The sequence below is a fragment of the Euprymna scolopes genome, chromosome 10 (genome assembly GCF_053919585.1).
Source record: "Euprymna scolopes isolate OS-2025 chromosome 10, ASM5391958v1, whole genome shotgun sequence".
Classification (NCBI taxonomy): domain Eukaryota; kingdom Metazoa; phylum Mollusca; class Cephalopoda; order Sepiida; family Sepiolidae; genus Euprymna; species Euprymna scolopes.
The window spans coordinates 161,134,106-161,157,452 of record NC_136491.1 but is presented as its reverse complement, the minus strand read 5'-3'; positions in this window follow the sequence as shown (position 1 = coordinate 161,157,452).

Below are 23,347 nucleotides of genomic sequence, written 5' to 3'. Positions count from 1 at the left end.
GTACTGAATGATCACTGAGGATATATATATATATATATATATATATATATAAATATATATATATATACTAGCATGGGCTCCTGGCGTTGCTCGGGTGTTTGGATGTGTATGTTGAGCAAAATAAAAGTGATAGTAGGAAGGCAGGCTCGAACTCGTACCACAAAGGAGGAAAAGAATGGGGTCAAACCTAACGTTTATGCTGTTACGACCACCGCCAAACCGGAAACGACATTTTTAAACATCAAGACTAGACAATCTAAAGGAAATGATAACTTTCAAAAATATCGGCGAAAAAGTCACCCACCTGTAAAAAAGTACCTAGTTGAAGGGGAAGATATTAATATTTTTAGCTATTTTTTCGAGATTTGTCGTATGAAAGATCGAACTTTAAAACAATACTTATCTTGGTAAAATCCGTCGCCTCTATTGAAAGTTTAACGCAGACATGAAAACATACATACATACATACATACATTTATATATTGGTAACTAAAAATTTTCGACCCAAACTGATGAAAAAGCTTGCCCTATCTCTGAATACCCTTTATGTAAAATTTCAAATATTTAGACCAGAAATTGTCTGAGTAATTTGGAAGAGACCGCAGAGGTCAATTTTTTTAAAACTTTGACCACTATTATGACCCCTTAAAATCTATTTTTTGGACTCAAATAAAGTTATTAAGCTAGATCCATGTCCAAGGAACCTATATCTAAAATTTCAAGTGCGTAGACCCAAAATTGTCGGAGGAGTTTGGTAGAGTTCTCAAAGGTCAAATCGTTGAACTTTTACCCCTTAATAGCAAAATCTCTGGCCAAAAACCGATCACATCGATTTTCCCAAATCTCAGTAACCTGTATATCAAATTTCGAGTCTGTAGACTAAAAATTGACAGAGTTATTGCGTAGGGAAATGTACACAGACACACAGATACACAGACACTTTCACTTTTATATATATATATATATATATATATATATATATATATATATATATATATAGGATGAAACACTAGTGTCTGTATGTATTTAATTATTACAGTAAATAAAAATAATTAAGTCAGCCCCTTTAAGAAACCTGTTTCTTATCGTTGAGCACTTTCAGGTGAATTAAGTCGGTCAATTTAGCTCTTACGCATAGACCATCATATAACGATTAGATCACTGTGACTGACGTAAAGAACATTTAAAAATAAAATGTTTAAATTCAACGATATTTCTCGCGGTTAATGGTAGCCAATTGGATACACCCTGCACTGAAAATACCCGAAATAATGACACTCTAGAGTTTGTAGGTATTTAATTAGAGTAAAAAAAAAAATAATTATATATATATATATATATATATTAAAATCCACAGCCAAACAACGTCGCAACCCACAAGAGCCATGACAATTAACGAACCGGAAGTCCAAGACTCGAGTTTCACCCTCATTTGGGCTCATCAGTTAGACACATCCGAACTTAGGATTCGAAACCCGAGCCTCTTGCATGCGAGCCAAGCACTCTACCAACCGAACAAACGCCCCGCACACAAGAATTTATATTAACAGATCAAGCAAACCGCGCCGAAATCCGACTGTGAAATTAAACCACTTCGTCTCGACAAGGGACGCGGTCATCCAACCAGCTAATAACCCCAAGCCGATGTCTCACAAGTAGGAGTTTTAACTCGAAAGGACGAATGCCATCCAGCAATGCTAACCAAGCGAGCAACTTATGATAGGATTTTCAGAATGTGAGAGATTGTATATAATAAATTCCACAGCCAAACAACGTATATATATGTGTGTGTGTGTTTATACTGAAAATAAGGAAGGTGGCCTCCCCCACTCCTTCCTACACCCTAACTGACCAGCTACGACCTGGCATTTGGTACAAGAACTCGTAGAGGAAACCTCGCCATATGCGCGTCGAACAAACCCCAAAAACGAAGCCATCGAAATGTGAGTTTAAGTTTTAAAGGGTTAAATTTTACTCTGAATTCATTTCAGGTAGCAGTGTCTTTGTTGCAATATATGCACATAATTCTGAAATGTATCTTAGAACACTATGATGGAATGGAATGATGGGGATGGAAAGACTAACTCCACTTTTCCCCGTCAGTTCTAACGACTAAGCAGTATTGTATAAGGTAGACTTATCTTCAAACGCCTTTCACAGAGCATAACTACCGACATTTACTAAGTAAAATACTTATTTTTTTGTGTGTTTTTCCTTCTATGTCTTGTTTGTGTCTGTTTATGTCCTTTATGTATGTGTGATAGTGCACGATACCTCTCGTACACATGAGAGCTATACACTATCCCTATATCAGAACCACAGGTAAAAAAATTCTGGGCCCGGTGTTGCCACAAACACCAAAGTATGAAAAATGTCAATTACAAATAATCTAAACCGTATGACCCATAAGTAAGTTCTGGGTGTCATGATCGGTAGGTGATCCTTCGGTAGCCAGCATGGGGGACCTGGTCATCATCCTGCGAATGTTGGCCAACTTTCTAATTTCAGAAACTCAAATAACATGGACGCTGAACAGGTAAGTATAAACTTTAATTTCAGGGACCCAAATGATACCGACCAAACACAGCACGGCCATGATTACCATCAAAATAGAAAAAAAACGAAGAAAGAAATGGACAACATAAGAGAATAGACTCGTAATGGAATGCTATTATAGCAGTTATCCTAAATATAATTCTAGAGGTTATCGGAAACGAATGAAAGAACTATGGAACTTGTCCAGTTACTGCCATACAACAGAACAAAGAATAGCGGACCAAACAAGACTGATACTCAAGAGAGGCTGGCTCTCTAAACTAGAACTAACAGAAATACAGCGAAAAATAAATGATGAAACTGAACAAGAAGCATCCCCTAATGGAGCTTCACGTAGAGACACCCCACAAGTTGAAGCCCCACAAGAAAAAATACCAAAGGCGGAGGACCTACAAAGACCGAACTCTACAAATAGGGAAACCGAGAATAATGAAACAGAACTAACAGAGAATGAAGCAGATGAAATAAATAAAGTAATAAAGTTCATGAACGAGAAAAAAAAACAAAGCTCCCATCGTTAAGGAACCAAGAGCAGAATAAATTAAAAATACAAACAGAGAAGGTTAATAAGCTCCTCCCACACATCTCAACAGATACAATCACAGACTTAAACAACTTAATTTACACCGGTGCAAAAATGGTAATTAGGAATTTCAAATTAGAAAAAAAAACGGGGGCAAGTGGACTGACAAAACCTGGATGGGAAATAAGATTAGAAACTCAAATGCACAAACATAAAGAAGCCAAACTGATCAACAGGAAGAAAGTAATGTGGAGAAGATGGAATATTGGAAATGGGACTGGCAAGGAGAGGCTAAATAAGAAACACGAAGAACTGGACCAAAAAATAAAAGCAAAAGAAGCGAGATTGAGACGATGTAGATATAAATCTGATCAATGCAAACAAGACAGGAGATGTGAAAATAATGAAAGCCAATTCTACCAAAATGTGAACGGAGGAAAAACAAAAACAGAACGACCAAACCCGACAGAAACAAAACTCTACTGGAATAAAATATGGGAAGAACGACAAAGTCACAATAGAAATGCCGAATGGCCGAAATATATGAAAGAAGAGTTACAAAAAATAGAAGAAGGAACAGTGAATGAAATCAGCAAGGAAACCCTAATGAAAACCATATGAAAAATGGCAAACTGAAGAGCACCAGGGCACGACAGAATACATAGATACTCGTTCAAAAACTTCACAGCCTTACACAAAAGGCTTACACAAAGCCTGAGAAGATGTATACAGGAACCAAGCGTACTAGATTGGATGACAAAAGGTAGAATCACACTGCTACAGAAGGACACAGAAAAAGGAACCGTCCCCAGCAACTATAGGCCGATCATATACTTACCCACTATGTGGAAAATACTGACAGCACAATTGAGGGGAAAAAACTACCACTCACTGAATAATCGTGGATTTTTCCCTGAGAAACAGAAAGGATGCCAAAAAGGAAAAAGAGGAACACATGATCTGCTATATATAGATGAAAAGATCCTGAAGCAGGTAAAAAAGAAGGAGAAAAATTTAGCCATGGCATGGATCGACTACAAAAAAACGTACGACATGATCCCCCAAGCATGGTTAATAGAATGCTTAAAAATGTATAAAATACCAAGCAGGATCATCAACGTAATCGAAAATGCAATGAGAACATGGACACTGGAATTGACAGTTGATGGGAAACACGTAACAGAAATTAATATACAAAGTGACATCTTCCATAGAGACTCCCTATCACCATTACTGTTCATCATAGCCATGATGCCCTTGAATAGTGTTCTGAGAAAGTGTCAAGCCGGATACAAGTTCTCAAATACAGAGGGAAAAATGAACCACCTGATGTACATGGACGATTTAAAACTTTTTGCAAGGACCGAAAAGCAACTAGAGACGCTAATCAACACTACCAAGATCTTCAGCCAAGATATCCAAATGGAATTTGGAATGGAAAAGTGTTCACTATTAGTTATAAGAAAGGGAAAACTGGAAACGACTGACGGCATGGAACTACAAAACCAAACGGCGATGAGGGCACTAGGGAAACAAGACGACTATAAATACTTGGGAATTCTGGAAGCGGACACCATCAAAGCAACAGAAATGAAAGAGAGAATTATAAAGAAATACCTCAGGAGAACAAGAAAACTCATGAAAAAGAAATTATATAGCAGAAACTTAATAAAAGGTATAAATACATGGGCAGTATCACTAATAATACTCTGGACCGTTTATAGGGTGGACAAAAGAAGAACTAACACAGCTTGATTAGAAGATCAGTAAATCCATGACCATACATAATGCACTATACCCAAAGGACGATATTGACAGACTACGTGAAAAGGAAAGAGAGCGGGAGAGGACTGAAGAGAAGACTGTGTGAAAAACACAAAAAAGGAACTAGAAAAATACATAATGCAAAATATTGAAAGGATAATTATGGCAGCGAGAGACACTGAAAATTTAAAATAAAACAGAAAACAGAGAGACAAATTAAAAAACAAGAAAAGAAAAGTGGGAAGAGAAGCAACTCCACGGAAGATTCATAAGAATGACAAAAGATGAGCATAACGAAAACACTTGGACATGGATGCGAAAAGGACATGTAAACCGAGAAACTGAATCTCTAATAACTGCAACACAAAATAACTCGATAAGAACCAACCATATCAAAGCACAGATCGATAAAACACAAGAAAACAGCAAATGCAGACTCTGTGGACAAAGAGCCGAAACGATAAACTATATAGCAAGTGAATGTAGCAAACTAGCGCAAAAGGAATACAAAAACAGGCACGACCAAATGGAGAGGGCAATACACTGGGAATTATGTAAACAAATGCATTTTGAACGTACAGACAAATGGTACAAGTATAAGGGTGGAAAATTTTAAAGTAGAAACAGGGAAGGTGAACAAACTCCCCTCGACCTACCAACAGATACAATTAAAGATTTAAGCAAGTTAATGTACGCAGGTGCTAAGACAGTGAGTATGATGTTTTAAGTAGAAAAAAGCCTGGTAAAGAAAATGTACCGACAAAACCTGGACGGGAGTCGAGGTTGGGAATCAAGATCAACAAACTTAAAAAAGAAGTTAGAACGATAAAATCGAGATGAAAGTGGATAAAAGAAAATAGAACAAGTAAAAAAGGATAGACAAGAAACTGTGAAAAGTGAAGCAAAAATTAGCAGCAAAAGACTAAGGAGATTAAGACCATACAGATCGGAACAATGCAAGAAAATCAGGACCTTTGAAAATAATGAGCCAATTCTATCAAAATGTAAATGGGGGAAAATTAAAACAGAACAACTAGACCCGACACAAATAAAACACTACTGGGACAGGATATAGAAGGGTGACAAGATCACAATAAGACTGAATGGTTGAAAGACACAACAGAAGAGCTAAAGCAAATCGAAGAAAAAACAGAGAATGAAATCAGCAAACCATTAAGACAAACCTACGAAAAATGGCAAACGGGAGAGCATCAGGTCACGACCGAATACACGCATATTAGTTCAAAGAATTCACGACACTACATGAAATAGATCATTCAAAACTTGAAAATATGTATCCATAATTGCAGAAGTGGCAGAATTGATGACCAAATGGAGAACCACACTAGAACAAAAAAGACACAGAAAAGGGAACCGCCCAAGCAAATATAGGCCTATTACATGCTTACATACAACATGGAAGATACTAACAGCTGAGAGAACAGATTTACCATTCCATTAATAATCGGAGACTACTTATAGAGGAACAAAAGGGTGCCAAAATGAAACTGAGGTACACATAATCTTCTATATATAGACCAAAAGATCCTGATGTAGGTACAAAGTAGGAATAAGAATATAGTCGTGGCATCGATCGACCACAGGAAAGCGTACGACATGGTCCTACAAGCATGGATAATAGAATAATTTAGAATGTACAAAATACCAAACAAGACTATCAATTCTATTGGAAATGCAATAGAAACGTGCATACTTGAACAGACAGCTGATGGGCAATACATTTCAGCAAATCTCCTCACTAACGTAATGTACTTGCAATAACCCTTATCCCTGAGTGGCTTCCGGGCCTTGATAAGTGGTGATCACTGTGTAAAAAAAAAAAAAAAAACATAATTAAGATAAAAATACAAAGAGGTATCTTCCAAGAGGATTCCATATCTCCGCTACTGTTTATCATAGCCATGATGACTCTTACTAATATGCTTAGAAAGTGCCCAGCCGGGCACAAGTTTACTAATACAGATGAAAAAATGGACCACCTAAAGTACATGGACAGCCTGATATTGATTTCCAAAACCAAGAAGATACTAGACACTTAAATTAATACAACTGAAATTTTCAGTTTGGATATCTGAATTGAATTTGGTATGAAAAAGTGCGAACTTCTAGTTATAAGAAGGGGAAAACTGGACGCAACGAAAGACATGGAATTACCCAGCCAAGCGGAGATGAGGACACTAGGTGAACATAACACTTATAAATACTTGAGAGTTCTCAAAGCAGACATCATCAAAGGAACCAAAATGAAAGAGAGAATTGGAAAATAATACCCCAGAAAAACAAGAAAACTAGAAACTAAACTGCATAGGAGAATTCTAATAAAAGGTTTAAACACATGAGCAGGGTCACTACTAAGATACTCCGAACCGTTTATTTGTTAAACTAAAGAAGAACTGAGGTTTTTCGATCAGAAGACCAGGAAATTCACGACTATGCACAATGCACTACACTCAAAAGATGATGCTGACGACTTGAAAGACGAATGAAGAGGACTAGCTTGTGTAGAAGACTATGTGAATAACTCAAGAAAGATTTAGAAATATACATAATGCAGAACACAAAGAGGATAATTATCGTAGCAAGATACACTGAAAAAAAAAGAAAAAAAAAGAGAGACAAGAAAAAGATGAGAAAAGACTAATAAGAAAAGAAACAGCTACACAGACGATTCATAAGAATGATACAAGATGAGAATAACGAAAAAACATGGATATGGATACGAAAAGAAAACTTAAATAGAGAAACGGAATCTCTGATAACAGCCGCACAAGATAATGCGATTAAAACAAATTACATCAAAGCAAAGAGCGACAAATCATAAGAAAACAGCACATGCAGACTCAAATTTCGTATTTGTTATATTATATTGGACATACTATATAGTAATGATTTAAAAAGTTCAAAAGAATGACTCGTGCGTCACCACCAAGAGTCGAAACCAAAACGTTTAGTTTACGATTTACTTTTTCCTTTGGCGTTAATTACTGAGCTATGAAGACGTTAGCTGCAAGGCTAAAAGTTAAAACATGAAATAATAGCTATTACGTTACGCAGGCATATTCGTAATGCCGTCGTTCAACCTTCACCTGAAAATTTTCCTTTTTTAAAATTTCACACTTTTGCACCGATTTTTCCAAATATAAAGTTTTGCATGACCCCGAATACCCTATATATTAAGTTTCATTTAACTCACAGGAGTTTGGTAGGAAAATTTTTTAAAACAAATATATATATATATATATATATATATATATATATATATATAAAGAGGTTTATGTTATAAGCTTTTTAAGCAAATATTACGCAAGTATAAACTATGTAGAATATCCGCATGAATATAATTACACGTAATAGTTAACTAAAGATGATGATCTCATAAGAAAACCGAAAAAAAATAGGAAATTAATACAATGAATGTTTAAAAGAATGTGCAAATTAACTAGATCTTTTGCAGATCAATATAATTCCACAACCCCTATATAAGAAAGCTGTATTTTCTTCTTAAATAAATATTAAAACGGATTTTTAATATGAATATCAATATACACAAAACCCCAAATTTGTAGGAGTATAGAAGATGTGTGTGTGTGTCTGTATTTGTAGTAGTAGCATTATTATTTGTAGTAATAGTTTCACTGGTACTAGTCTTACTACTAGTAGTAAACTGTAAAAAAAAACGAAAAAGAAGAGGGAAAAGAAGTAAAAAAATAGAAGAAAGCAATAAAGAAGTGGTGAAGAAAATAGAAAATCAGTGGAAAAGAGTAATATGAAAATGAAATACAAAAGAAAAATGAAAACGAAAAATAATAAGAAAGGCCGAAGGAAGGGGGGAAGTAGGAAAAGAAGAAGGAAAGAAATAGACGTTTAGTTTGAAAGATAAAAAAGCGAAGAGCAATGAAGTGGAATATGGAAAACAACCGATTATCACAAAACAGAAGAGGACACGACGGGCCTGTTTGAAGCTATCTTGAAAAGTGTATTATGGCATACCTGGGAGAGAAAGAAAAGAAAAAAAGGAAAGAACGGTATAAAAATAAAAGAAAGATAGAAAAAATTGAGATGCAAAAACAAAAATCGAGCTGTAGAAATAGATAGATAGATAGATAGATAGATAGTGTTTGTAAGTGAGGCATATAGATAAATGGATAGATAGATAAGTCATTAGATAGATAGATAGATTGATTGATTGATAGATAGATGGGTGGATGGATAGATAGATAAGTCATTAGATAGATAGATAGATAGATAGATAGATAGATGGATAAATAGATAGGGAGAGGGGGGGAAAGGGAGAGAGAGTATATTTGGTTATCCATCAACAAAATTCCATATCTTGATTTCCAACTAACAACTGTCCATTTTTATTAGAAGGAATGTTTCTGTTTTCGGTATTAGTTCTTTTCTCCTATTAATATTCGCAGTCATAACCGTAATTCAATATCATTGCCGCTGACACATATAACAGACATTTGCCAATAGAATTCGGGCATTAGTCTTCCGTCGTCTTTGGTTCTTTTCCAACAAAGGCGATATTTATATATGCCAGGATTTCCCATTTCAAAAGGAAATAAAACTAATATCTATCAAGGAACGTATGAAATTTCAGGAGTGTTGCACACACATATACACACATGCACGATAATGTTCAATACACACACACGCACACAGAGTAATGTGTCGATATTTCTCCCTCGTTCTTTCTCTCTCTCCCCCACTCTCTCTCTCTTTCTCTCTCGAAGCCTAATGCTTTTCATCAGAAGAGCAGAAAAGATGGTAGGTAACATAATAGGGATGCAAGCTTTGCATTATCTAAGTCTTCTTTTAAAGAATTAATCTCATTCTCTTCCTTTAACTCCCACACATATATTAAATTGTTGCATAAGTTCCCGCCATTTTTTTTTTAAAAGAAAATCAAAGAATTTTAACAGCAAAAGCAAATTCGTGTTGGACTCAAGCTCCAAATTTTGGGGTTAATCATATCAATTGAAGGAGGCGTGTAATTGTCACAAAATCACACTTCATCTTTTCATCCGATTCTCTGCTTGTTTGATAGCCATCTTTCTTTAAAAGAACCCTGAGTTTGTCTTCGTCTGTTTTAATTGGTCTTCTGGAACAAGGAGCGTTATTGAGGTCAAAATTACTATGCTTGAATCTGATAAACTAATCTCGAACATTTCTCTCAGCTAAAACGTTTTCTCTATATACGGCACAAGGATTGGTCACTTCACTCGCTTTTTGACCTTAATTAAAGGCGAAAAGAAGGAGGTGTCGAAAATGTGATTTTTTTATTCACTTGACAATCCATTTAACGGTTCTGAAAATGAGAAAAAATTATATGAGCAAAAAAAGAAAAAAAACGATGACCATTTTATTGTAGAACAGAATACGTGCTTTCTAATGATATATAACACTTTGCCAAATATCAAAATATGTTTTAGAACAACATTTTTTATGAAACCGCGGGACTTATGCAACAACCTGATATATATATATATATATATATATATATATATATATATATATATATATAATACAATGTGCCTTAAATAAGTTTCAAGACATTTTTCGTATGAACGCATTTAGTGATAATACACAAATGAAACTCTAGTCCGCTTCGAAGTAATCTCCTCTGGCTGCACCATCCAAACAAATTCTGGAAGGTCCCATGAACGCCATCTTGTGTTAGAGTCTCAATGATTTTCATCACAGCTTCTTTCATCTCCTCAATTGTCTCACAGCGACAATATCTAAGGTTTTCCTTGAGCTTAAGGACTAACCAAAAGCCACAGTGAGGAAGGTCTGGACTATAGAGAGTGACGTCCGTCTTGGTCAAATAGTCTGTGACAAGGAAGGAGTTATGGACTGGTGCATCGCCCAAATCTTCCGAATCTCCAGATGCTCGTAAATAAATTCACAGTTCCCACACTGACATCAAACTGTGCATATTGTCTCTATAGACACACGACGGTCCTTATCCATGATAGTCTTTATTTGGCCAATTAATTTTTGTGTTCTGACTTTCTTACTCCTCCCACACCCCTCATAAGCCCTCTCAGACCCCTGTCTTCCTTGAATCTCTTATGTCACATGAAAACTGAGTCTCGATTCATGCAAAATGGTCCCAAATCAGTCTGAAGCATTCCATATTTTTTCTGTGGCATTTTTCCAAGTGTAAACCACAATGTTATTGCATATCGTTCTTCTAAAGTATCTACAGGTCAAGATTGCATATTTCGAATTCACCAACTGTTACAATCAGGCTTTAGTTGTGTGTATTCCAATTCATGTTGTAACTGTTAATTTGAACATGAAATTATAAATATCGGTAAGTCATATCATAAGATGTATAGCAATAACATACTGAATTTTCAAATGTTTACGATAATTTTAAATGTATATACAAAAAAGTTTGGAAACTTATCTTATACACCTCGTAATAAGTTCATAAGATAAAGCGTAAAGTTACATAGGAACTTCATTACATTATTAAGTCAATAAGAGTTACAGAAAGAGAAATAAGGCAGAAACCTCTTTAGGTCATGTCATTTCGAAGGAGAAAAAGCTGGCATTGTACAAATGTAAAGGTAAAAAAAACAACCCAAACTTTAAAAACATTCAGGTTAGAAATTAATAACATTTTTTAGATTAGAATTGGAAAAAATATAGGAGGTGGTATGATGAGGATAAAAGATATATGGAACAGAATAAACAATAAAGGCTAAAAAAATATACAAAACAATTTATAAGATAAGAAAATGATAAGACTTTATATAAAAAATTTCACAAACTTATTTTTTAACTTTAATAAGTTAAAAAAAAATTTAATGAAAAAATTACAATAATAGTTCTGTTAAAAATCTAAATTATAAAATATAAATAAAGACAAATTAAGTAGGGAAAAGTAAGAGAAAATTGAGAAAAAATAAAAATAAAAATAAGAAAGTTAAACTGTAAATCAAATGAAATTCTTGGAAGATAATTCATCAGAAATAAGATGTGTGAACACACACACACACACACACACACACACACACACACACACACACACACACACACATATATATATATATATGTGTGTGTGTGTGTGTGTGTGTGTGCGTGTGTGTGTGTGTATACGCTAGAATAAAATGAAACGGAAGTTAATGTATATTTTCTTATATTCCTTATAATACCGTTCATATTATTTCAATGAAGTTATGTTTTCGGCTTCAGGGCATATATACTGGTTGGTTTTCAATGCCCCCCACCACCACAAAAAAAAAAAAAACAATTAGTCAACGATTATATATTTTTTTGAATATTTGTATTTGTTATAATTTTGATTAATGCCTATGCTTTTTGTTTACTGTCTTTCGCATATGTTTGCAACTCGCAACGACAAACATTTTGGTTTATTTGGATGCTCTTCGGAGATGATCAAATATTAAAGAAAATAGACACAGTATTCCAAAACAAAACAAAAAGAAAAGAAAAATAATTAGAAAGATGAGCAGGCAAGTAAAAAAACACAAAAATGTACTTTAATAACACACACACACATGCATCCACACATACATCCACACACACACACACACACGCACATATATATATATATATATATATATATATATATATATATATATATGTATAGTTATCCACATACAGACTTGTTTCGTTGTATGTCAACTCATCAGTGCAGCTAGACTAGCACTTTCCCCTAGCCGGAGATCGGACCAACATTTGACAGCTCTAACCACTAGACCATCATCGGTGCTCGTAAATGATTCATAAAATATCTATTAAATAAGCATTTCCCCATCGCTTAATAGTGCTCTAGCTACTATTTTGTTTACAAATATACAGGCAGAGAGTTTCGTTTAATCGCTAAGTAAGCAACGGGTGAAATACATTTACGACAGTGCTCAACCCAAAGATGGGGGCTTAAAATAGTCATCCATATACAGTAGTGTTTCGTAGTATGACAACTCATCAGTGCGGCTAGACTAGCACCTTTCCCCAGTCGTGGATCGAACCTACATTCGGCAGCCTTAATCACGAGACCAAGAATCAGTGCTCGTAAATGATTCATCAAATGTCTATTAAATAAACATTTTCCCATCGCTTAACAGTGATCGATACACAGGAAATCATAGGAATCGAATGACAAGAAATACTACATACAATAAAAATACAAGAAATAAAAACACTCAAGTATTTTAATTCTTATTTTTTGGTTTATATCTTTAAGACTAGAATTTTTTAAAATTATTTTCTCTATCAATTCTGTTATTCAGATAAGAACAAATTATAAAGAAGATCTCATCGTTAAGATTTAATTGATTAATTGAAAATGTAAGGAAATTTTACAAGAACTTTGCGTGCTTCAATGACAATAGTTTAGTGTAAGTATTGTTTAATATAAGATGAAAAAAATGACCGTTTTGTCTAGACTTAGATAAGAAAGATTGAATTGCGTTTGTTTACATTCATGCAATGAAATGTGATAAACTGATGACTGCGACTGGTATAAAAAATGTAACGAGTGTCAGATAAAAAAAAGTTTCTTGCATTTAATCATCTCAGACAGAAGATTTGCCGGATTACCAGTGTCAAATGCTGTATCGAAAGACACGGGAATATTCGAGTTGACTAAAAAATGTAAAATAAACAAAGAAGAGTGGAGGTTCTTTGGGTCATTTTCTTCAATGGATCAGTTAACACTTGACCGAAACCCATGCGAGCTTTTATGGATTTCTTGATAGTTTAGTGTTTCATTGGAACTGTCTTGTCCTATTCGATCCGGACAAAGTTTTCCAAAAACGCATCTTACGTTGTTCTTCTATTTTAGCTTAAATATTTTGTCGACGATTATCCATGCATATCAACTTTTAAACTACCTGTAGCTTTATTCTGATCTACTCTGTATAAGGTGGGTATGTTGTTAGTTTAAAAACCACGCAAATTTAATTCACACACATTTATATACGCATATATATTTGCATTTACATACATTATATACACACGTTTACATATATGTACACACACATGCACGAAAAAATTTTTTGTAAATATTTTAGTAAAAAAGATTTATTTAAACTATACAATGTAATACTCAAAGAATTTAAAGCATTTAACAACAGAGTATATATAAGTAAACAAATGCTATACATTTAAAATAGTCGATTGACTAAAAAGAAATCTTTGAACTGGATTCTACGTAAAAATACAAATAAATGTTTTTTTGTTTTTTGGACTCGAGGATTTTGGTTTTCTGATGAGTTTCATGAACTGAGGAGCCAGTAATTACATACTTATTGCCAGTTATATGTGCACGAAACAAATGATTGATTACATTGAATTAGTTTTAGCAAAAATAAAATGGTCATTGTGTAACAAATCGCATGTGAGTGCGTATGAAAATATCAGTAGCAGACAAAGGATGGATGGCAAGCAATTGTATAGTAGCAGAAGCAGCGTTTGAACGCGTATGCAAATTAGAAAGTATGCGGGAGCTTTTTTTTTTTTTTTTTTTTTTTTTTTTTACACAGTGATCACCACTTATCAAGGCCCGGAAGCCACTCAGGGATGGCGCGAAATGAAAATAAAAAATAAGGACACCACATGGTCGGGGAGAAAAACAGTCGGCGCCGAAGGACATGGGTATAAAAAGTAAAGGCGAGAATGAGCAGGCTGTGCCCAAGGTGCGACCGGAAGAAAGCGAAACGCGATACTAGGTTAGATGAATATGTGGCAGCCAGACTTTTTTAAGTGGTGTCAAGTCGACAGATTAACGATAATAAATACTTTTGTATAAAAGAAAAGTGCCGACCCGGATTTATTTATTTATTTCCTTTGTTTGTTTGTAACGACTACGTTACCATAGAAATTTGACTCAAAAGTCGTTGAGGGTATTATATTTGCCATAGTGATTTTATTTTTGTATGCAGCTGGAAAATGGAAACACAATATAGAGGAAATATGAGAAATTTATTTGCATAAGTAAGAAATGAATACAGAAGATTTTACACATAAAAAATCATGTTTTTTTAGTCCATTTTTGCGTTTAGCATATTTCTATCTTTCAAAGAAATTGTTCATGGCATCATAAAGAATCTGCGAGTTTTGGCTTAATTCTCCAATTCGATTTCTTATGTTCTCTTTCAATTACTGAATATTTTGAGGATTGTTCACATACACGTTCCATTAAAAATAGACCCATGAAAAGAAGTCTGGACTGGATTAGTCTGGTGAACAAGCTGACCAATTCATATTGCCATAGAGAGAGATAATCCGCTCTCCAATATTTGGAGTTATGATGTTTTCCGGTCACTGTAACTATCGGGATTATTTCACCAACAAGAACAGTGGGGGGGGAGATGTAAGAAAAGGCAGTAAGGGCTTGCAACGAACTGGTGACGTTGCTTACAAGCAGTCTTTTCTTTCCTTGTAAAGGTAACAATTAACAGGTAACGTTTGCCGATAAACAGTAACGAGGTAATCAGTCTAAGAAACGCCAACCGACTAGCAAGCTAGGTAACTAGCTTCTTAACTAATCACTAACCCATAGTGAGACAACTCCTTTTATACATACTAACTCTCAGTGGCGAGAATTCCAACGTGATTTCCAACGAGATTAGAATGTCTATTTAACTTAGTAGGAAATAGACACCCAGTTTCTCAGTAAAGGCAAACAGCAGTTCAGTGTCTTTTCTTCCCTCCGACCGACTCCCGGTAAGTCAAATCAATTTCACTTCTTACACACAAGCATTACCATTTCTGTCCTCAAAGAAATAAGGTCCGATTATTTAATTTGCTGCACACCATACAGTACACTTGATGAGATTAACTCCTTTTGGTTCAATACTCTTGAATTTTCAGATATCCCAAAATAACAATTTTGTTTGTTTATGAAGCCATAAGATAAAAATAAGCTTCATAAAAGTTTCAGTGAGTGAAGAAGTCTTTGCAAGGACCTTCATAAAGTTGATAACAACGTCGTCGAATTGAGGTTAAATGTTTTTCTTTGGCATTCTATTCCGATCTATGACCGTTCTCAGTGGTTGTTACAGTGCGATGCCTACCAGATCGTTGAAGGTCTGAGCGTGCCATTGTTGATTCTGAGTTATTTTTCATACTTTCAACATGTATTTTTAAAATACACTTCAATCTTTTTCTCCTTAACTCTAATTCAATGTTTACAAAGAACAACTTAGAAAAAAGGGGGTAAATAAGGGTGGGGTAGAGAAATAATAATAATAATAATAATAATAATAATAATAATAATAATAATAATAATAATAATAATAATAATAATAATAATAATAATAACTTTATAAGGATGTATTTCGATCGACACATTCCAAAATAAATGTCGGTAACGAGGGACAATGTCGTTTAAAACATGGTCAATTTTTAATTTTAATTATATAATTGAGAAATATGAACAGTGCTTGGTGGTTCGAAAGTGTTCGTAGTCCTACCAAAACCTACTAACAATAAAAAAAATGTATACACTCATACGATGTATTTCTTTATACCTTCTTTCTCTAAGATTATCAGAAGATTCGATTATGTCAGAACGACAGCCGTGTACCCCGAAAGATTTGCTATCCCTATCAAAAGTAACAAAACTTCATAAAATACCACATAGTTCTTCTTGTTCTGTGAACATGTTAATGAAAGTGAATAAACAGAATTCAACAGGTTTTCTATGGCTATTACATTTACTTCTAGTATACTGTTTCAGTCTTTAATTTAAACGCAAGGTTCTATCTTTTTAGCATCATGCACTGTCACGTTCATCTGTCAGACATCCTTTGTCGGTAGCAAGTATCACGCATCTTTGATTATAGTTCCATCGACTTCAGGAGCCGCACTTACTGTTAGGGAGCTTGCGTTCACTGACACATCCAGCTCTTTTACGCCCACATACTAAGTGGGTTTGTTTTCATTCACTCCAGATGAGCATCGCTCACCTTATCACCTCATTTGCTGCGCGACAGTTAAAGTGGGACGTTTGGTAAATGTCCTATTTGATTGCCAAATGTGGAGAAGTTACATCTTCATGTCATGCTCCCAAACATTGTTTACTCACCGCTATCATACTTGATCATGCTTTTCTAAAACTTCTACTTCTATCGTAGTTTTGAAGCTTTTCTTTATCCTTACTAATGAGTTCGTGCAGCTTCAGATGCTTCATCTGCCGACGTCACACCTTCGTTAATACATCTGTCATCAATAATATACCACGACGATGCTGTCTTTAATTTCTCATCGTGGGCCAACTCAATCTTGAGTAAATCCTGCATTTCCAAAGACACCATATTTAAGTCGAATTCTGATTTGGTTAGACAATAATTTTTTTAAAGATCACTGTCTTTTACGGTCAGTATGGATCTGTCGGTATGTTTTCCTGAGGTTAGGAATACATATTATCATTATATGGCAGCAATCAGTCATTATTTATCAAAGTCTGCAACTCGTGTTTATAATCCCCCTCACATTAGACATCAAATATTTGGAAATTTGAGTTTCACGTTTCTTTCGTGTATGAACTACTGACGATTTCCATATTGAAACTGACACTCTCAACCAACACGCTCGTCAAATGTTGCAACAAAATCAGTTTCGTTGATACGAAGCGCTGCATAGACAAGCTTAGCTTCCCTAACCTCACACTCCCAGACTGCATAATTTAAACGCCGTCGAGTGCCAATGTCGTCGATGTTGTGATATGTCAAAATCGAGATGTTTACTTTGCATAAGCTGCACGGTGATTGTAGCAATGTTACCACTCGTTGTGCGAATCTTTAATCATTTCCGCATCAACCTAGTCTAGCACTAAGCAATATCGTCACTTTTATCTTCTTCTTGAACCAAGACTGATAGAGGAATTAAATTTAAATTAATTTGTTCTGTTAGATATTTAGTGATGTATTGTCCGCATTACCAATTCCGAGTATCGTATCATATCGACTCAAACAGCAACCCAGACCTGACTCCAGATGCAGCAGGTTGTCTTCTTTAAAGCTGCTAACTATATGTGCCGACATTGTAATAAAAAAAAATCTTTTAACAATTCTCAGTCTTAACGACACATTGTATGCATCAGATAACGACCTTAACTGAACGCGTAGTCGTGAATGATACGAAAACAATCAAAGTTAATTTTGAGTTCGTCCTTCATCCTAATTCCTACTAAATAAACATTAATTAGTGGTTCATGCTTATGAAATCATCAGTGTAGTAAGTGGTAATTACTGCTAGTCGGGAAATTGGAACCCAGTCAACCATTCTTGGTTTCGTAGGCTAATATCTTTTCTCCATATCATTTGCAATTAACACAATAATTGCAGGGAATTAAACCCATTCACATGCCATGTTAGCAGGCATTCACATTAAACAATCACAGAGAATATTCAATCGCAGGAAGTCGGAACATTGGATTCGCGCTAAAATCGGCCGCATTTTTTCTCAATTCCTTAAATGGGATTTATGACGATAGATAGATAGATAGATAGATAGATAGATAGATGGATAGAAAATATTGAAATAGTCAATTAGTTGTTTGAAATGACTAAGATATATATATATATATATATATATATATATATATATATATATATATATAAAAATATACGAAAATAGATCTGTCAAAATTATGCACGCCAAATAACGAGATAGATATTCATATTTAAAAATTTTAGATACAATGAATATCATGGGTAGGCGCGCCTTGTTAATGTCAGATATTTATGATAAATTATTTCATAAATTGGTTTCACCTTTAGTGTGACCTACGAGACATAAAATTAAATTGAGGAACGTACTGAAATCTTTTAGTTCGAACAAGTAAACGTAATAAAGCGAAATAATGTTTTTCCATAAGCACTTATATATTTTTTTAAAATGTGGATGATGCCGTAACAAAAAATAATCTCATTCTATCTTATGTTAAATATTAGTCTGTATACATGTTTGCGTCATTTCCTGCAATGATAGTCGGGGATTTATATTCAATCGACCATATTTTTTCACGTTAGAGTGAAGAGGCGCCAAATAATTGTCCTTGATATTTTTTTAATGTTCTTATCATTTTTTTCTAGCTGGGGATGAGAAATCATATCGGATGCCAGACATCCATCCGTTATCTCAGTCATTCCAACCTTGAGATCTTTTTAACACTTTAAATCGTTCCGTTAAGTAAAATTATTCGTGTTGTATTTTCACAAACAAAACAGTTAAACGATTGGGAAACGTTAAATGAGGTGGCGCATATGGGAAGCACAAGAATTTTACAAGAAGCGCGTACCCGTTTCACTTGTGAATTATTGCCGGTGAGTGATCAAGAAACACAATCAATTAATACGCGTGATGTCTGGTATTGCATTTTTAACTGTCGCTTTTTCCGTGCAATTTCTTGGCATCTTCTAGTGATAGTGACGGCTGTTTAACTCAACACAAAGAAAATTCATGCGTGGAGACACAAGAATACTTGTTGGCAGTTTTAAAGGCTTTATTAAAGAGATATATATATAATCACTAGGAGAGAGACAAAAAATTTTCCCCTTTTATAAAAGCTATGCTAATGTTAATTTTTCTTAATTAATTTCATAACTAAATTTAAAATTGGTCAACAAACAGTCTCGAGGAGATTTACTTAAATATCTACATTGTGTGGCCACGTCTTTTCTCTCGTCCTCCCCAATGCGATCTGTCGCAAAATCTGTTTCAATGTTCAACACGTGACCATTTCTTATGTAATTATCAGCCCCTGCTACTTATATGTTTTGTTATGCAAGCTTACCCCTGAATCCTATCACCTCATTCACTGGGTTCACTGGGTCGATCTCCGTTCGCTGCCAGGCCGTCTTGACATATATTTAATGAAATAGTCTCAAAATTCATACTAGCTGGCAGAATCGCTATCTGCCGTCGTTAGGCTATAATATATATTTGTATTTGTCTTGCACTTTGGTTACCAGGTTTGTTTGCCCGGCAGATTTTGAAATTCTTTTAATGGGCTCGGTTGTTTCTATAATTGGTGGAATGATGGAGATCTTCTAAGATTTTAATTTATTTTCATATCGTACATAAGGCCTTGCTATTTGGTTATCTTTTCCCTATTTTCTCGGTTTTTCTATTAGCATTTGGTACTTCTACTAAAGGTGCTTCTTTCTCCTTTTTTTCTATATCACTATGTCAAGTCTAATAGTGATGTTTTCTAGCTGCAAGAATTGCATAGCCATAGTGATGATGATAACGTATTTATTAATGTTTGTCCAAAATTTATCTTTTAAATCCCACTCCTTCACTGTTGATGCTGGAAAGACTTCTAATTTAATAGTTTCTTTCCTTTGATTATAAGACTTTGAAATTCTCTTTATGGTTCCTGTTTCCTTGACTGTACTAACATAGAGAAGTTTAAATGTAATGTAGAAAGAAATCTCGCTACTCAACTCTCCACAGGTCCCTGTTAGACAGGATCTCCAATAGTAGCACCACATGCCCAAGTGGTAATATTCTTTGGGGGATTAAAAAAGAGTAACAAAAAAGGTCTCATGTAATAAAAGAGAACTAAACAATACATGAAAATACATAAAATGGATAAGTTCTTGAACGTTTTTATTATTGCCACACGGATTGCAATGCAACAAGTGTAATTATAACATCAACTCTAGTGGATATATTTGGCTTTGATCACGCTGCATTTGAAATATCTAATATCAATTCTTCTCTCGTCAGAATATTTTAGTACTTTCTTCGTTGCGTCACACAGAAAATGGTTTCGCCAATGATGGAGAGCGTGTAATGCATCAGAAAGATCGCATTATTCTAACGTATTAATCGATAAAATGTACAAAATAATGTAAAACGCATTAACTATATTATGAATCACAGTGAAGACAATTGCCATTAAACATGGAATGTATAACACAGAAGTTACATTAACAAGAATGTGCTACACATTCCGAAATTCGTGAGAAAACATTAGAAAAAATGTGTATCCGATGTTAGTAAGAAGACTACAACTACAGTGAATGAACTGCATAGATTATGGTATGAGTACCACATGTGACAACATGTTTATAGTTTTTATGTTTCTATCTATGGAATAAAGTGACGAAACTGAAGTAATTTTGGCTAGAAAAATATCGATGTCTGACTGACCATTCTGAAAACAATTATGTAATCTAAAAATAATATGCAAACTTTATTTCAGTTTGATGCTTCTATGATTGTTTCTTATCATAATTTCAAAACACATTTTTTATTATTTGGACTACTGTTCTCGAAGCCTGTGTTATTTTCACACACTTTTGGTCGATGTAGCCTATTGGAAATTTGTTAATGCTGGTCGGGTTTTTAATAATGTGAAGACTATAACAGTTTTGTCCTTTGTCTGGGTATAGATGAAGTGTCATTTAATCGTTTGGATAACTTGGAGATCTCTTCTTTGATTGTTTATATAAACAAGTGTTACGTGTAATCGTTCTGTTCATGTCATATCATGTAAATAAAGCAGACGTGTTTTCTCCATCTGTGTGTAAAAGTAAAGAATGTTTGATTTTAATTGATTTCTTTTTGTCAACCGTTGATATGACTTTCAATATGAAGTTTATTTTAAACAAGTAAGGTACGTATTTTATTTAAATCATAATTAACTATCAAAAGTTATTAATTAACTAATTAATTAAAGTGCGACCTTCTTCAGGTATATATATGGGGATTTTTTTCTGTCGAACACGGGGGTATGGACGGCATTTTGAACGGACACCTTCATTTAATTCATCAATGGCACAGTATAACGGGACAGAAATCCTAGGAAAGTCGAATAAAAGATTTCTGTGTTCAACAATATGCACATGAAGAATGTCGGTGGTTACATCAACCAAATGAATTATTACTCCTCGTTAAAAAAATTCAGAAACATGATTCCAGAAGCTATGTTTGGCACAGAAAAACAAACTTCCCAATTATCCAAAGAGCTAATATTCAGAAAAAGATTACACTGGTGTCGACTTTGTTCTTTAATACGTTTGTCTTCAGTTGGAGTCTGGGTTTTATTCAAAGTAAATAGAATTAGTAATCATTTTAAATACAAATCGATTTGGGTATAAATTTTTAGGCTCCGTAGAGAGATAAAGATAAAGAGGAATTTTAGATGCAAATACAACAATTAAAAAACGCATCAAAATAAATGAAAGTTTGATTAATGAGAAGAAGCTTACATTTTACAAATAGTTCAATACGTTTTAGAAACAGTTCAATACGTTTTACAAATAGTTCAATACGTTTTACAAATAGTTCAATACGTTGTAGAAATAGTTGAATGCGTTTTACAAATAATTCAATACGTTTTACAAATAGTTCAATACGTTGTAGAAATAGTTCAATACGTTTTACAAATAATTCAATACGTTTTACAAATAGTTCAATACGTTTTACAAATAGTTCAATACGTTGTAGAAATAATTGACTGCGTTTTACAAATAATTTAATACGTTTTACAAATAGTTCAATACGTTGTAGAAATAGTTGAATGCAGTTTACAAATAATTCAATACGTTTTACAAATAGTTCAATACGTTGTAGAAATAGTTCAATACGTTTTACAAATAATTCAATACGTTTTACAAATAGTTCAATACGTTTTACAAATAGTTCAATACGTTGTAGAAATAGTTGAATGCGTTTTACAAATAATTCAATACGTTTTACAAATAGTTCAATACGTTTTAGAAACAGTTCAATACGTTTTACAAATAGTTCAATACGTTTTACAAATAGTTCAATTCGTTGTAGAAATAGTTCAATACGTTTTACAAATAATTCAATACGTTTTGCAAATAGTTCAATACGTTGTAGAAATAGTTCAATACGTTTTACAAATAATTCAATACGTTTTACAAATAGTTCAATACGTTTTACAAATAGTTCAATACGTTTTACAAATAGTTCAATACGTTGTAGAAATAATTGACTGCGTTTTACAAATAATTCAATACGTTTTACGAAAAGTTCAGTCAGAGTTTCTGAGTGAATACAATAAATCTATTGTAAAGATATCTAAGAATATTTGTGCAGATGAGACTGCACTGCAATCAGCTTTCAGCTTTTTTTTCGTTTAGACGGGATTAAAAGTAGCACCTTCCATGGAGGTATCTGTAAAACATAAATAGGGATACAACACTGTGGCGATTGTATAGGAGCTGAATATTGATAGACAGTGCATCTATTATGTTATAGGCTCTTTGCTTTTTCCAGGAAGAGTTATTAATTGTGACAAAATAAGAATATACGATGCAAATAAATTTCACAGAACTTCGAACTAAGATAAAGTATAATACTTGTTCTATAGTGAAACAGGTAAATAAGATGGCCTACTACTGAATTACTGAGATCTGTAATAAAATTTTATTTGATTAATTCGCGTAAAGGTGCGCATATCTACGCAATCAATCTACTGTGATACAATAGATTGTCACTCCCACCCAGGCCAAG